Raw genomic sequence first — 15,756 nt, forward strand, 5'->3', positions numbered from 1 at the left:
TTGGTTCTCCCCAAATTTATCTATAGTTTTGATGCCATCTCATTACTAAATGTATATATTAATTCCAAATATATATATATATATATATATATATATATATATATATATATATATATATATATATTTTAACATATATTAATTCGAAAATATAAGCAGGTACAGATAATCTCATAAACTGGGATTATGGTATGGTAAAAGTAATTAAGAAGTGATGAAATTTGAGTATCAATTATTTCTGATTTTTATATGATCTACATAGTTTTTAATAATGTCTGGGTTAAACTATGATTTGCACAATTTATAAAAACTACTCTTATAAATAAATAAATGTGATATGACTTTAGAAAACCAATGATTCAGGTATCCAGAGAAGTTTAGGTATCTATGATTTTCTTTGCAGCCATTCTTAAATACTGGAAAAATATTAGCCTAGTACAAAAAAGAAAGGAAAAATAAAGTGAAATAAAGTTCAGCCCCTGCCACTGAATATATAATTTGATTTTCAAGAGTATGTAGGTTTTTGAAGTTATAAATAGGTAAATTTTTTTCTGCTACAAAGTTGGCTTTGCTTACAGATTATAGGTAACATCTATGGATTTTGATCTGAAAAATACTTCATATAATGTTCTGCAAACCATTTAAGAAAAAGAGGTCATGTAGTGTTCATGCTTCCTTTAAAACAATATACATTTTGCTCAAAGTCTACTTCTCTGGCCACAAAATGTAAGTTGACCATTGAATTTGCAAATTGCAGACAAAGATGATGTATAATTAAAGTAATCCCAAAAGACTAGAAATTTCTTTACCCATTACATCATAATAAGTCCAGAATCCTTTTATTTATCAGATAAATTTTGATTCATGAATGAAAACTAACAAGCCATTGGTTTTCAATATGCCATAGAATTGCTACTGTGCTGCATTCTTGCAGATTTCCTTCCACCTATTATTCTCTATTTTAAAGATGACCCAAGCACAAATTCCTTAAATTTTAATTCATGGACAGCAGCCTGTGTCTTGTGTATTGCATAGGTGCCAGTGTCTGAGGTGTGAGATTGTATATATGGAAAGAAAAGCCCTCTGGCTAACAGGAGCTGAAACAAAGGGCAGCAGGAGCTATTTGTTTCTATTAATATTTTTAGACATGGAATATAATGAAGAAAGATGATTTGACTAAAGATGGACTTAGAAGGAGCAGTATATAAAAAAAAAGTCTAATGAAAAATGATGAAGATCTCACTGCTCTGAATAATTGGAGAAATGAATCTTAAACTAAAGATAATACTGTGAACAGGCCATATTTAATGTTAATATGAATCTATATTTTGCTTCTTGCATGCACTTGACTTCACCACATTTATAGAACACATCTGCTGGGTTGTGTAACCTTCCAGCTGAGTCCTGATTCCTCAAGTTTTTAGATCTGACATACATGTAACACCCTGAGTTATTGAGGTCAACCTGAGGATCATAAGTCCATGAAAATAAATATCTTCTTTACATTCTGCAATTAAACAAGTTAAAAGAAAGGGATTCATAACATAGGGTAATGACTTTTTGAAAAGTCAAGAGATTGTGCTATATGATTTCAATTTTAAACCATCATCTTGATATGTTTAGGGCTTTAATTTATGAAACAAACAGGCAATATTTATATTTAACAATAAATACCTGAATATTATAAATCACCTTAGATGAACATTTATGGGGGAATTTCAGTGAAACTTCTGAACAACTTGTCACTTTTATTGTTCAGCAATGATTTGTAAAAATGATATGCTAAGTAATCCTAGAGTGTAATTTAGGGACACAAAAACAACTGTCAAGAAATAGGCAGAGATCATGTTTCATCAATATTTGCAGACTAAAGTAATTAGTATTAAATTAATCATCACAGCTTAATTGAAGCTCTATGTTTAACACAATATTTATTAGACTTGCTATTAATGGAACTTTAAATGCTACCACAACTTGAACTGTAGGTTTTTAAGTGTAGATAATGAACCACTCTTGCCACACACACAAAAAAGAACATGGGCCTCTTCCTGTTGTACAGAGTGAAGATAAAGAGGACTCCCTTCTTCCTCCTCAGGATTGTCTATATGGTTGACAAGATATCATGTTGAAGACTGCTGAAATAAATAAACAAAATCCTAAAAAAGTAAAAGTGCAGTAGCTAAGACTGGAAGTGATAAAAGAATTTTCATTGTCTTCAAAGATACTGTTTTCAAATGTGTGCTTCTTGTGTGTTTTATCTAAATGTCACCGTAACATACAGTCATGTGCCACCTAAAATTTGGATAAACCACAGACCACATATATAATAGCATGTACCACACAGTCCAGCATGCAGTAGACTATACCATGTAAGTTCCAAAATTGTGCACAATGAAGAAACTACCCAAGATACTTTTCTCAGAGGTATCCCTCTTGTTAAGTGCATGACTGTATATTTAAAAATGCTCTGGTTTATGGTGGTAAAGACTTAGCCTGAACATGTTTCCCAAACCCTTCAGCATTCCCTTCTTGGCTTTCATTTTATCTGTTTTTTTCTTCTCTTTTCCAGTTTTGTTCATTTTCCTATCAGTAGGGTCCCCTTTCTCTTGGTTCCCATTCATTTTTCTCTCCAGAGAGTGCAAAGACTGATCACTAGCTGTGGATATAGATTCTCTTCCTGATTGTGAACTTTATTCTCTGTCTTCTACCACTGGATAGTAAAATAAAATAAAGATAAGAAATATGGTGAATCACAGCCACAAAAATAAGTAAGCAAAAATGTTTGAGACCTTACTTCTCTACATTTTCTACAGCATAATGGTCCTGCTCTCAACTTGGATGGCAACACTTTTTAATGTTGAGTAGAATTGGAAGGAGACATGTGATGTGGATGAGTCCCATGCACACATCTGCTATGTGAAGAGGATGCACCAATAGAAAGACAGAAGCAGCTTCCTGGCTAGATAGCTAGATACTTCTGTATGCACAGTAACATTCTGGTTGCTACACAATATCTATGAGGGGAGAACTTCAACCCTCCTTGTAGAGCACAGACCTCTCATGGTCTTTGCAGTACAGTGGAAAGATAAAAGAAAGAAAACAAGCAAGTTTTATTCCCCATATGTTTCCTTTCTTCTTGGTTAAGGCAGTGTAGACACATCCTGCTCCCTCAATAATTTGGTAAACTGTACCACTCACTATAAGCCCACAACTGTTAGCATGGGACTTCTTACCTCAGGGTTTCAAATAGGTCTATTTATGATTTGTGAACACCAAGGAGTAGGCTTTTTGGTTTATAACAACATATCCTCCAGGGCTCTGTAAAGTTTCTTTATATTGTTAATGCCAACATGATTAGTAAATGCTAACCTAACATTACCTTTACTCACTACTCAACAGGTACTCTCCTCTGAGGGTAAGTCCTAAGGAAGCATGAGTAAATATTTGTTGGCTAGATGACCATTTAAAAAAAGAGCTGAAAATATTAAAAGCTATCTTTTTGCTTTCTATTTATAAAGAATTACCCTACAAATTTTAAAACTATCATGATAGAAACAGATTCTTTACGAATGGTATTTTCATTGGAAAAGCCAAAAAAAAAAAAAAAGTGAAAACTCTATACAAGATGACTCACAGTCCTCACAAGGTACCATTTTAAAATGGCACATAAAGTGGCTTAAATAAATAAGCCATTAATACTGGAAGATTTTACTAAACTCAACAAATCTCCTCACCATCACCAAATTCAATCACTTAATGATAGGTAAATAGCAATGTAATAAAAATTGATGAGCGTGGACTCCTGGGTATGCAAAGTTCTACATAGGAATTGAACACATTGGGTACATAAATATTGTTTTTTATTTCTTATTTTAGTTGATTATTTTGACTTTGGAAAAGGAAAAAAGACGTAGGAAATGAACAGCCAGTGATACAGATGGTGTAGAATAACAGGATTTGCTGTTCTGGCCACTGACTTTTAACACAGAATGTTGAACACTTGGCAAGGGAAACAGGTTTTTCTGAAAAACAAATGTAATAATACTAATAAGATGATGAAGACAAAGATAAGAAGTAACTAGCATTAAAATGAAAACTTGAGAATCTTTTATACTAATATCATAGGATGGGAATAATAATTAATATGATGAAGAACCAAGTTTATCACCATTAATGAAGATCGAGAAGAAAAAGTCAATTGATATTTAGTACAGTACTACAGAAGGGGTTTCAAAATAGGAGAAAAGTTCAAATTCATGAGCCCTAAGACACTCTACTCTAAAACAGACTTATTTAATTTTAAAATCATCTCTCAGTACATAAGGTTAGAGAGACAAAAATACTAGGATTATTTTTTCATTGTTCACTTTCATTCGCATTCTAAACTTCTCTCTAATGCAGGCTCTCATATGAATTGGGTAAAAAGCTCCCAAAGGTAATGGTAGTATGTCACCTGCAACACAATGCTACAGAAGAGGAACAAAGAGGCCACACACTCAGCTTTATGAACCCTTGCATATTTGCTTTTGGGTCCCAAATGATTTTGACATTTAAATGATGGTACATGATGGATGTTTTCTGCTTAGTGGGATAATGTATAATGGCTTTGAAGGCTTTTCTTTCAAGAGGTAAGACCAAACAGAATGTTCATAATAATAAACATAGTAGTACCCATAAATCTACTGATGGTGTAAAAAGTGTACAATGCAGGGCTGGGGTTGTAGCTCAGCAGTAGGGCACTCATCTAGCGTTTCAGTACCACATAAAAATAAATAAATAAAATTAAGATATTAAAAATATTTTTTTAAAAAGTGTAAAATGCTGAGGCCATGTACATGGGGCTGTTAGGAGATATACTCGTGGAGAGTGTGTGATGTAAGCAAGAATGAGCACCCCTAGGGCTGGGGTTGTAGCTCAGTGGTAGAATGCTCACCCAGCACATGTGGGATGCTGAGTTCAATACTTAGCACCAAATAAAAATAAAATAAAGGTATTGTGTCCAATGCAACTAAAACTATCTATGTATCTCTCTATATATTTTATGAGTGACCTTCTTGCCATCAACATTGTTACTTGCCTTCCCTTTCCCCAATGACCCATCTCCAGTCCATGGTCACAAAAATAATAATTATTTTACTTAAAATTCTTCAAAAACTTGTAAAGATCCTTAGAATAAAATGTAAACAATTTGCCTTAGACTATGATCCTCTCTCTACATACATCTCAAACTCATTCCTCACTATAATCTTACAGATACTGTATACAACATCCTAAGAGAGTTTGGAACTACAGAAATCTAGAGATGGTCTCCTTTCCAAATGATACATATAGCCCCTCTTCATCCAGTTGAAGACTCTCAAACAGTAGTGCTGGAATGAAGCAATATCTGTCTGTGAAACCTTCTCCACTTCTGCATCTACTTTCTTCTCCAACTGAATTCCACACAGGGTGGGTGGGTGGCTAACACTTTGATGTGATAACAACATGTACACTACAATTACACTCAACCATACAACTTATCAAGAGTTGGTTACAACTGGGTTGGATTTCTCCTGGAGCCTCAGGAACTTAAAGCCAAAATATCAGACTATAAGTGCCCTGTCCCATTAATACATGCTTAAATACCTAAGTAGTATTTTTTTAATGGGATATCTCATTTGGAAGATTTTTCAGGTACTCCAGAGTATCACAGGATTGTAAATCAAAAAAGATGTATTCTAAATGTGATTTTGTCAAATATTTAAATACTTTCCTCTTACAAAAAGGTTATAAATAAGAATTCTATAATTCACACACCTTAGATATGATTCTCACTGCACTTTTGCTGAAGTTACTTTTGATCTGGAAAAAAAATTTAAGGAAGAGTTTTCGCTGAACACACATCCATGCTGAATTCAGAAACTTCCTATAACAATTCAAAGCTTTTTTTCTTACACTGAAGTCTTTTTTTTAGAGAGATAGATAGATAGAGAGAGAGAGAGACAGAGAGAGAGAGAGAGAGAGAGAATTTTAATATTTATTTTTTAGTTTTCGGTGAACACAACATCTTTGTTTGTATGTGGTGCTGAGGATCAAACCCGGGCCACACGCATGCCAGGTGAACTTGCTGCAGCTTGAGCCACATCCCCAGCCCCTAACACTGAAGTCTTAATATTTAAAAATACAAGTTAGCATAAAATGATTTATTTATTTATTTATTTTTACTGGGGATTGAACTCAGGGGTACTCAACTGCTGAGACACATCCCAGCCCTATTTTGTATTATATCCAGAGACAAGGTCTCCCCGAGTTGCTTAGAGCCTCACCACTGCTGAGGCTGGGTTTGAACTCAGGACCTCCTGACTAGCCTCCATAGCTTCTGGGATTACAGGCACAGGTCACCTTTCTGACTCCTATATTGTACATTTTTGTTGTTGTTGTTTTGGGTTTTTTTTTTTTTTAGCATTTTAGAACATTTAACTGACTGTTAAATGGATTAACTAAAGGGAGCAATTCATAAGGTACTCTGACTTTGGAATGTATATCTTGAATTCTTTCCTAGTTGTTTTATTATAATATAAATGGATTCTGGTTTTGATAAAATTAAACTTAGTATGTATTGTTTTTCCTCAAATGCATAATAATGACAAAAGGGATCAGCATACTGAGAAGTAAAAAATATAATAATAACAAATAAAAAAAATCTAAGTTATCAATGCAATGTGCTATTATTTAGCTAATGAAACAACAAAATTCCTTCAGAAGTTCTCATATTATCAATGTAAATTTGTTTCTTCTAATCCCATATTGTAAAGCTCAATTATGTGTGTTTTGATGCAATGTTATTTTAGCACCTAAGATAATTGCATGAAAAAAAGGCAAGCTACTCAAAAAAAAATGTCCCCCTTTGCAAGACAAATTTATTCACATTTAAACTTCTAAATATGATGTATCTTAAAATCAGCAGTTACAATTAATAGTGGATATTTGTTTCTGTTATGTTTCATAAAATCAAATCCAAAAATCTTACTAATTTAATAATAGGGTATATAATTAATGGCAATTTATATATATATATATAAATTGATATATATATATATATATATATATATATATATATCTGTGTGTGTGTGTGTGTGTGTGTGTGTATACACACACTTTAAAGGGCACAAAGCCTCATATTGAATGCATTTTCTTGGTTGCAACAGAACTGAATTATTGTGGTAGATACAGAAGCTGCTTGCTGAGAGCCAGGCATAGAAGGAGGAGCAGATTATACATGTGCTTAACTGTGAAACACAGGTAGGGCTTCAGAGATAAAGTGTCCTAGAATACAAAACTCCATTTCAATCCACATAGACACACACAACATGGAGAGGCCAGATAGATTAAAAGGAGACACAAATGCTGGCTTCTGACATCTCTGCAGGAAGAACATAAGTGTACAAAAGATTACAAATACCAAATACCACATGAATCCCACCCCAGTCTCTTGGCCCCCAGTGTGGTGCCACTGTCATGATTTCAACACTATGGAGAACAGGCAAGCCTGTTCAGCACCATGAAATTCACTGGGGATGTGCTTCATCTAGTTGGTGAGAACAATCAACCATGCCTCTATGTGCATCTCCCTAGTAAAGAGGAAACATACCAGTCCCAGACTGAATCAGTCTGGGACTTTCTGCTCCTCAACAACTTTCCTCCATTACCTGTTACTAGCTCTTCATCAACAACCCACTCTCCACGACAGAATTTGTAGAATGCCCTGCATCCTTGAACACTTCTATCTAACCAAAAGACTCCTCAGACAATGGTCCTCTTTTCAGATCAGTGGTGATATGGCATTTTAATTTAAAGAGGTGAAAAGAGCTGAGTCACAACACAGAGCCAGAACCTTCTGGCCCAGGATCTCACAGAGTGCAAACAGTGGAGGGTGAGTTACTAAGGCATAGGCCTGAAAAAGTGAGATTGCAAGAGCAAGGTCCAGTGATGGAAATGGTACAGACCAGGTGGCAAAAGCCTAAACAAACATGAAAAGGATGAACATGAAAAAACACAGGAGGAGCTAATAGAGCCAGCTGGCCTTGCTCACAACCCTGAGGCATAAAAGGCATTTTTGTCTCTCATACTCATGACCACCAGCAATGAGGGCAGGTTGATTATTTGTTTACTTCTTTGTTTTAAAGAAAAAGAAAGTTTGCTAAGATGCAAGGCCCAGTGTAGGATACAACATGTTTAGTGAAATGTCACTGATGACCTATTACAACATACTAAAAATCTTTCTCTGTCCCCTCCCTTTCTTGCACACTGGCAGCAGTTAGCCCAGAGCTCACTCACAGATTTGGCAGACATTTATGAAATCCTCTGATTTGCCCAACCCTGGTCCTGGGTTTGTGGGATTACAACAGATCTCAGAGATGGTATGAGGGGTTTTCAGGCAGAATATATGTTATAATACAGATAATAAAATGAGTAGAGATAATCAGGGAATGTTAAAACTAGAAGCAACCTCAAAAACAATCAAACTGCCTAAGCCAGAACTTTTTAACCTTCTTCCTAAAAATTCCCAAACAGGGATTTTCAAACCTAAAATTTACAAGGAACCCCAATGCATAAAAGCAAATCCAAATCAACTGTTAAGGCAGAGAAGAGTAATAGTAGGTAGTGGGATAAAGCTCAGAGCCTCCTCCAGGCCCCCAAACTATGAAGTACCTCTCCTGACCAGAGTTCACAGCACACAGTTTGAAAATCAGTGACTTTGTAGTCAAACTAGATGATGTTGATGGATAAGACATCTGGGTCTGTGCATAGGATGCATTCCATGAGGTGGGAACAGGATTACTTCAAAAGGGTGCATTTAATGATGTGTGGGCTAAATTGAAAGCAAGAAAGTATCTAAGAATGAATTATCACCTGAGTTTACAGTCATGTTTTTGGTCACACGCTGAGCATCACTAGTTCACTTGCCCAAGGTTAGGTATGCAGGAACTTGCTCAACAGGCTCATTGTGGGTTTTCAAGGGCTCATGTGACTCCACTGGATTTCACCTTAGAGTAGCTGCAGAGACTCATGCCCCATGGATGACATCCAGACATAGCCCTCAGATGGTGGCCAGGAAGAAGAGAATTCTAGCCAATGAGACAAACACTGATGGTACATTCTGTACAGACATAGGCTCTGGTGGCTCTGGGCAGGACCAGTTTTCTCCTTTCTCCCTCCCCCAAAATACACACATTTATTGGCTCAGGATTCCCAGGACTACCCTGGAACTTACCCCTGATGTGATCAGAAAATTTAAAATGAATTTGAACTGAACCAGTGCTGGATGGGCTGCGGCCTTGCCCATTGCTGGGTCCTGGAACCCTCCACTCATCTTGAGTACCAGCACATCCTCGGCTGCCAGAAACCCTGAAGCCATTTTATCTGTGTGTTCTGCCAAAGGGAAGGACCAGCACTGACCACCATGGCCATTGGCTAATCAGAAGGCCAAGTAAGCATGGACCAGAAGCCCATGAGCACCTTTTCCAGCCTGTGGCTGTCCACTGTCATGCTGCCCACTGAACATCTCATGGAAAGGAAGCACTCTTGCTCTTCAAAGAGAAATTATTTTTCTACAACATGACCCGCCCTATTATGATTTGGATGTGAGATGTCCTCCGAAAAGCTTATGTTAGACAAGGTAGCAGTGTTCAGAGCTGAAATAATTACAATACAAGAACCATGACCCTAATCATGGATTAATCCATTTGATGGATTTGAAGACTACTGTACTGGATGTTAACTGTAGGCAGGTGGGGCTTGGCTGAAGAAGTTAGGTGACTGGGAACATGCCCTTTGGGATTATAATTTTGTCCCCAAAGCTCTTCCCTCTCTCTCTGCTTCCCATTTGCCATGAGCTGAACAGCTCTCCTCTGCTATACCCTGCTGCATGATGTTGTGCCTCACTCTTAGGCCCAGAGCCATAGAGCTGGGGCAACCATGGACTGAGACCTGTGAACCCATGGGCCTAAATAATCTTTTCTGCTGTAAATTGTTATTTTGGGGCATTTTTTCTCACTGTGATAAAAATCAGATGAACACAGGTCCTTGAAAACAGCCAACTCCTTCATCTGGACTCAGCTTGTAAAGGATGATGCCTATACCTCCCTGAGATGTGACACACCTAGAGACACCAAGCTCTACCAGTGATATGGAATAAGCCCCATTTCTGTCTTCTAAGCCATCTGTAGAACATAGTAATCACTGTTCCCTAGGAAGGCTCCAGTTCTGGCTCACAGATATGGATCCCCTATAGCATCCTTCATCCTTCCAAATGCTCTGCAGCCCTCACTAGTTAATCATCAATATGGTCCAGAGAGGCACACATTCTCACCCATGCTCCACATCCAAGGACATGGAGACACAGGGAAGTTAATTAAATCACCCATGTTTATACAGTTAGCAAGAGGGTCAACTAAGATGTGAGTTCCAGGGATGCTTTTCTCAGCCATTCTGAGCACTGGCCTGCTGAGTAGACAGGACACATTGTTCCCACTGCTGCCTGAAGAGGCTCATTCTGGGTCCTGTCCTCCATGAATACACGGAAGCCTGTGGCCAATTGCATGAATCTGAGTGAGCACAAAATCTCCTGACAAGCAGTGGTGAGGACATGAAGTGATGGGAACCCACCATGTCCATGGATCATGTGGGCACTGCCAGCTCTGTGAAGAACAGTTTTTCTAATGGAATTGAAGTTATGTAGATTCTGGGTCCCAGCAATGCACTCTTCGTGCATCCTCAGCAGAAATGCCATGGGACACATGTTCAAGGTCTCCACCACAGAACCATGGCATGGGGAAGAGTCCTGGGACTGGAGATGGCCCAAGCAGCCTCTTGCACCAGACAGGTAAGCACCTGGGCATACTCACCTGAAGGGACACTATCCACCATGATTGCCAGGTTGAAGCCACATCCAGCAAAATCAGACATGGAAGAATGTACATAAAGTCTGAAGCAGGTAAAATTGAGATGTGACTTAAGTGAGCAGCATTGGGCAGTGTGGAAACAGAGGAACACATGAAGCTACTGCCTGAGTCAGCAAGTGATGACTTCAGAGGCTATGGTTGGGCAAGGGGACAGAAGCCTTCTGGGAGTGCCCACATTCTAATGTAGCACCTGAGTGTTCACTTCAACTGCCTGTCAATAATCATAAAGGCATGTGCTCTTTCTGGATGTGTGTGCTATTGGACAATTTTAATAAAATATAGAAAAGTAAGCATTCCACTAACACAAGTATCAGTGCCCTACCCCACATAGTGGGAAACCTAATTTCCCTCCAACAACCCATAAGACCCCCTCTATGCCTAAGTGACTCTGGGCTACTTGATCCACAACTACGTGGTTGCCTCTTTAGATCTGCTTCTCTATGCGACACCAGGACTCCACCTGACCCCAGTTTTATCTTCAAAGTCTGCATGTGTGAAGCTGGCTTTGAACTTCTGCTTCAGCCTCCATGAGAGGCTAAAGCACACTATTCTCATCATACAAGACTCCTGTAATCTTTTTCTTCATTAGAGAATCATCACCAAGTCTGGTGGAGCGAGCTCTTCCTATATGTCCTACCTTTTTTTAAACTCATAGGTTTCTTTACTGTCCTCCTGTTCATATGGCTGTTTTATTGACAGACTGAGCCCCAACATACCTGTGGGCCTGTGCACACAATTATAAGATATGACATTTGTAACTGATTCTCTGGGGCTTTCTGTGTACAGTAATGACCTGTTGATTCTCGGTCCACATACCTATCCTTTCTGTCCCACCAAGCATCTAACCATTTGTCATGCACTGCCCAATGTTGAAACATCCCCATCACAATGCTGAATGTCACTTGGTGCCTCTTTCTGTGTGTCAGTGACATGCTTGTGTCTTGGCTTCACATCTCCACTGAAGGTTCTGAATTGCCCACACCACAGTTAATCACTCTGATGTCATCTGATGAGAGAACTCACAGAGGGGGAAAATCCAGCAGCTGAGGTCTTCTTCTGGAGTACTGAGACACTTCTGAATCCAGATGTGCTCCTTGCTATCTTTCAGAGTAGGGAGAATCTGGAATTTGGCTACAGAATCAGTCGGTCCTGAGGAAGAACAAGTTTTAAGTACACTTACAGTGCTTGAGTGAAGCTCCAAGGCATAATGCTCCTTGGGTCCTCAGCATGATCTGATGGAATGACACAGTTTTGCATGCATTTTTTCATATGAAATTTCTAAACAGAGAGAACTCACTCAACTGATATGACACAGATAGAAAATGAGAGAAGGAGGATTCCAGTCAAGGGAGTGTGCAGGTTTCCATCACAGAATTAGAAGCTGCTAATTATGTTGTCACAAATGAGGAGGAAGCCTGGCATGTCTGCCTTCCTTTTTTATTTTCTTCAGAATCCTGCTTCACTCTTCATAAAGGTGTGTTCTCCTTTAAGGAATGCTCTTCTAAAACATGTAGCACAAGGTTTATTAGCCCTGATTTACCTAGTCTTGAAGAGGGACAGGATGATGAGATGAGACTACCTAAGAGAGTTCCAAGGTTTTCAGGAATATCCAGTGTTAGCTTTCACATTATCCTGTTCCACAGCCCTGAAGTGAACTAGAAGTCTCCAGTAATTGTCATGCCCCTCCCAAGAACAGCAGAACCTTGCAGCAGAGATCACCTGGTGACAAGGCTGGCCTGACCAAGAAGATACACGTGTAAATTTGAAACAAATTGCACCCTTCTGGGCCTCCAGTGCAATAAACATGAAGACCCTCCTAGAAGCACCAGGGAGATGATGATGACCTGATCAATTTGGCCAAGGCTGCTTTATTGTTCAGCCCTCTTGTTCCATCTCAATCCCTCCTCTATTTAACCTGAAGGCTTATGAGAGCATCCCATGGACAGGACAGAGACCCTGCAGCGCACTTTGCTTTCCTGACATGGCCATGGTAAGGAAAGCGACTTCCTTGTTTTCTCCATTACTTTCCAGTTTGGTTATGGGATGAGTGGCTGGACCTGATTTTCTGGGACCCCAGGGTCAGATGTCTAGCCTCAAATTTCAGCAATATTCCCAGAGTTCTGGCTCCTAACCACCCCACCTACTGTTGCATGGAAGGCTGCATGTGCAGGTGCTCATGTAGTTCTCAGCACAGCTTGTTTGACACCCTCCTGATCTTAACCAAGTGGCTACTGGGAGTTTGCATTTCATCCCACAGTCCTCTTCACTCTGTTTTAGTGGCCATGTTATTCTCTGTAACTCAGAACAGCTCCGCTGACCTGCAAAGACCCACCTCCCCATTTTCCAGGACCCTATTTCTAGTGCATCAGCCTGCGATACCACAGAGCAAGTTCATCTTGTAATGTCTCTATCCTTCAATGATTGCAATAGGAATGTCAGTGCCCAGCAGTGGGAGAGAATGTTGGACAGGAAGGCTCTGGTTGTTACTGTAGTTCTCGCCTTAACAGCTGGTGGTAAAACAGATTGCAAACAGGTTTTGGGGATATGGCTTCAGAGGTCACTGGTCCCCCTGGTCTGGTTTTTTGAGTGGTTCTGACTTCCTGCAGATAACACCTCATGCTGAGCAGCTTGAAGAACTGGGAGCCATACAGTACTCACTCCAGGAGCACCCGCATTGTCAACCCATGATAACCCAGGTAACCCAGATCTTCACTTAGAGGAGATCAGCACTGAGGTGTGGACAGCACCCATTTGGTCCATCTGGACCAATCAGTTTTGAAGACATTCCACTGCAGAATCTCAGAGCAGGACAAGAATTTGGAGAAAAACTGCTTCAATTCACATCTTTACAGTCAAGTTTAAGGCTCAAGCGGTGGCATGGCTTGCGGGATGGCACAGAGCCCCCATATTTGAGAAGATTAGCATTCTCTCTCTAGAGATCCTCTGAAGCTAGATGTTTTTAACACTTTCAGGTGCCCCCACATTGATATCTCTTGCCTGAAACTCTCCTGAACTCTGACTCATCCCCCAACTGCCCAGATAAATCAAAATGCAACCTGTCCAAGTGAAAATCTTCATGCCTTCACTGTAGCCTTAATGCTGGATGCTCCCACACTAAAGGATGAATCCTGACTCCAAAAGTATCAGGAGGGGCTTCTGGGAGGGGATTAGGTCATGTGGATATGTCTTCTGAGTAAAATTCGTGTCCTTATCAAAGAGGCCCAGGATCTCATTCACCTACAGGAATGCATGCAGAAGGCCTCTCCATGAGCCAGAAAGGACAAGACATAGAATTTGCTGGCACCTTAATCTCAGATTGTTGAGCCTCCAGGATGGTGAGGAATGACTTTATGTCATGTATAAGCTACTTGGTCAATGGTATTTGATTCTACCAGCCTGCACAGATGGAGAAAACCTCCCTCTGATTCAGCTGCTCCTGGAGTATCTCAGTCAATGGCAAGATCATGATTCCAGTTCTCAGGACCTAACCTGGAGTCACTTTTGTCACATAACTTTCAGCAATCCCATCTCTGGAACATACCAAGCATGGCCCAAGATTGTCTCCACTGTCCCCCCTGGATCTCAGCTCCATCTCTCCCAGGCGCTTACTTCTTGCCCTGCAGGCCTGTAAAAACTCTCAGCCTCCTCTTCTCAAGAGAGCACTCAGAATCATGTCTCCCAGCATGGAGCAGACCTATGAGTCCTCTGCTCCAAACCCTCTGTTGATTATTCATCTTATTCTCAGTGACAAGAAGGAAAGAGAGCAAGACCAAGGAACAGATCTGGCTCCAATGCCCAATTCATCCCTGGTTCTGGAAAAATGGGCAACTCTGTGACTCACTTTCCCCACATCTGTTCCTGCTTTAAAGTTACTAGATGTTGATATTTTAAAAGAGAGAGGGGTTAGCAGACCAGGGATCCTCCCAGACCTCCTCCTCACCCTTGAACTCTGACCTACCATGAGGCCTGTGCTTCCTGATCCATAGTGCTAGCCTTCCATCCTACACCTCCATGCCCTCCTCCTCCTGCTTGCACAGGCTCTATCCCTCCTGTAGGCTACTCTGCTGATGCAAAGATTCTTGGAGAGTGTGGCGACAGCTGCATTTGGAACATTCAAAAATGCAAAGAAGAAAAAGAAAAATAGGCACAGAAGAAAAGAAGAAAATATCCTGTGAGGAGTGGGCTGTGGCTGTATAGTTACAAGGGATGTGGTTTATTTTCCTGTCAGGGCTTGGAAGTGCAGAAACCCAGCCAGGCCCTGATCTCTCCAACTCCTAACAGCAATATCTGAACATGTGGAGAACAAACATTCCCTGTTTACCAAGACTCCCTGATCACTTGCTGGATTCCTCTCCTGTGACAGAACCCACCCACAGGGTTCTGCCTGCATCCTCACAGGCTGTAGCCTCTGTCCCAAGACCCAGATCTTGACATTCACTGTCAACATATCCCCATTGGAAGATTCTAACAAAGTTTTCTTTTTCTTTACCCACCCCCAGTACAGCTCCTCTCCCAGGTTCCCATCATCTTCAGGCTCCATGGCCAGGTGTATTGCCACCTCAGAAAGTCCAGTTATCTCTGCCACCATGATGGGGATGCTTTGGGCTACAAGGTACCACATTTCCAAATAAGTAAGTTCTGAAAATGCTGAGAAGTTCAGAACAAAATCTGGAAGGATGACACCAGGCATTACCTACCCCAGGTTTGCCAAGAACAAAGGGAAAATTGACATTTAGGGAGCATCCTCTTTATACTCCTAATTTGACAACATATAAGACCATTCCCAGGACTCTATTAGCCAGAGTGAGATCATTGG

General features: G+C 39.9%; 1 pseudogene; it reads right to left on the reverse strand.

Annotated features, from left to right (window-relative positions):
• LOC143398233 (SH3 and PX domain-containing protein 2A-like) overlaps nucleotides 1-15,528 on the reverse strand; it is a 37,253-nt pseudogene extending 21,725 nt beyond the window's left edge.
• Nucleotides 15,529-15,756: the final 228 nt, after the last annotated feature.

Source organism: Callospermophilus lateralis, chromosome 4 (genome assembly GCF_048772815.1).
Source record: "Callospermophilus lateralis isolate mCalLat2 chromosome 4, mCalLat2.hap1, whole genome shotgun sequence".
NCBI lineage: Eukaryota > Metazoa > Chordata > Mammalia > Rodentia > Sciuridae > Callospermophilus > Callospermophilus lateralis.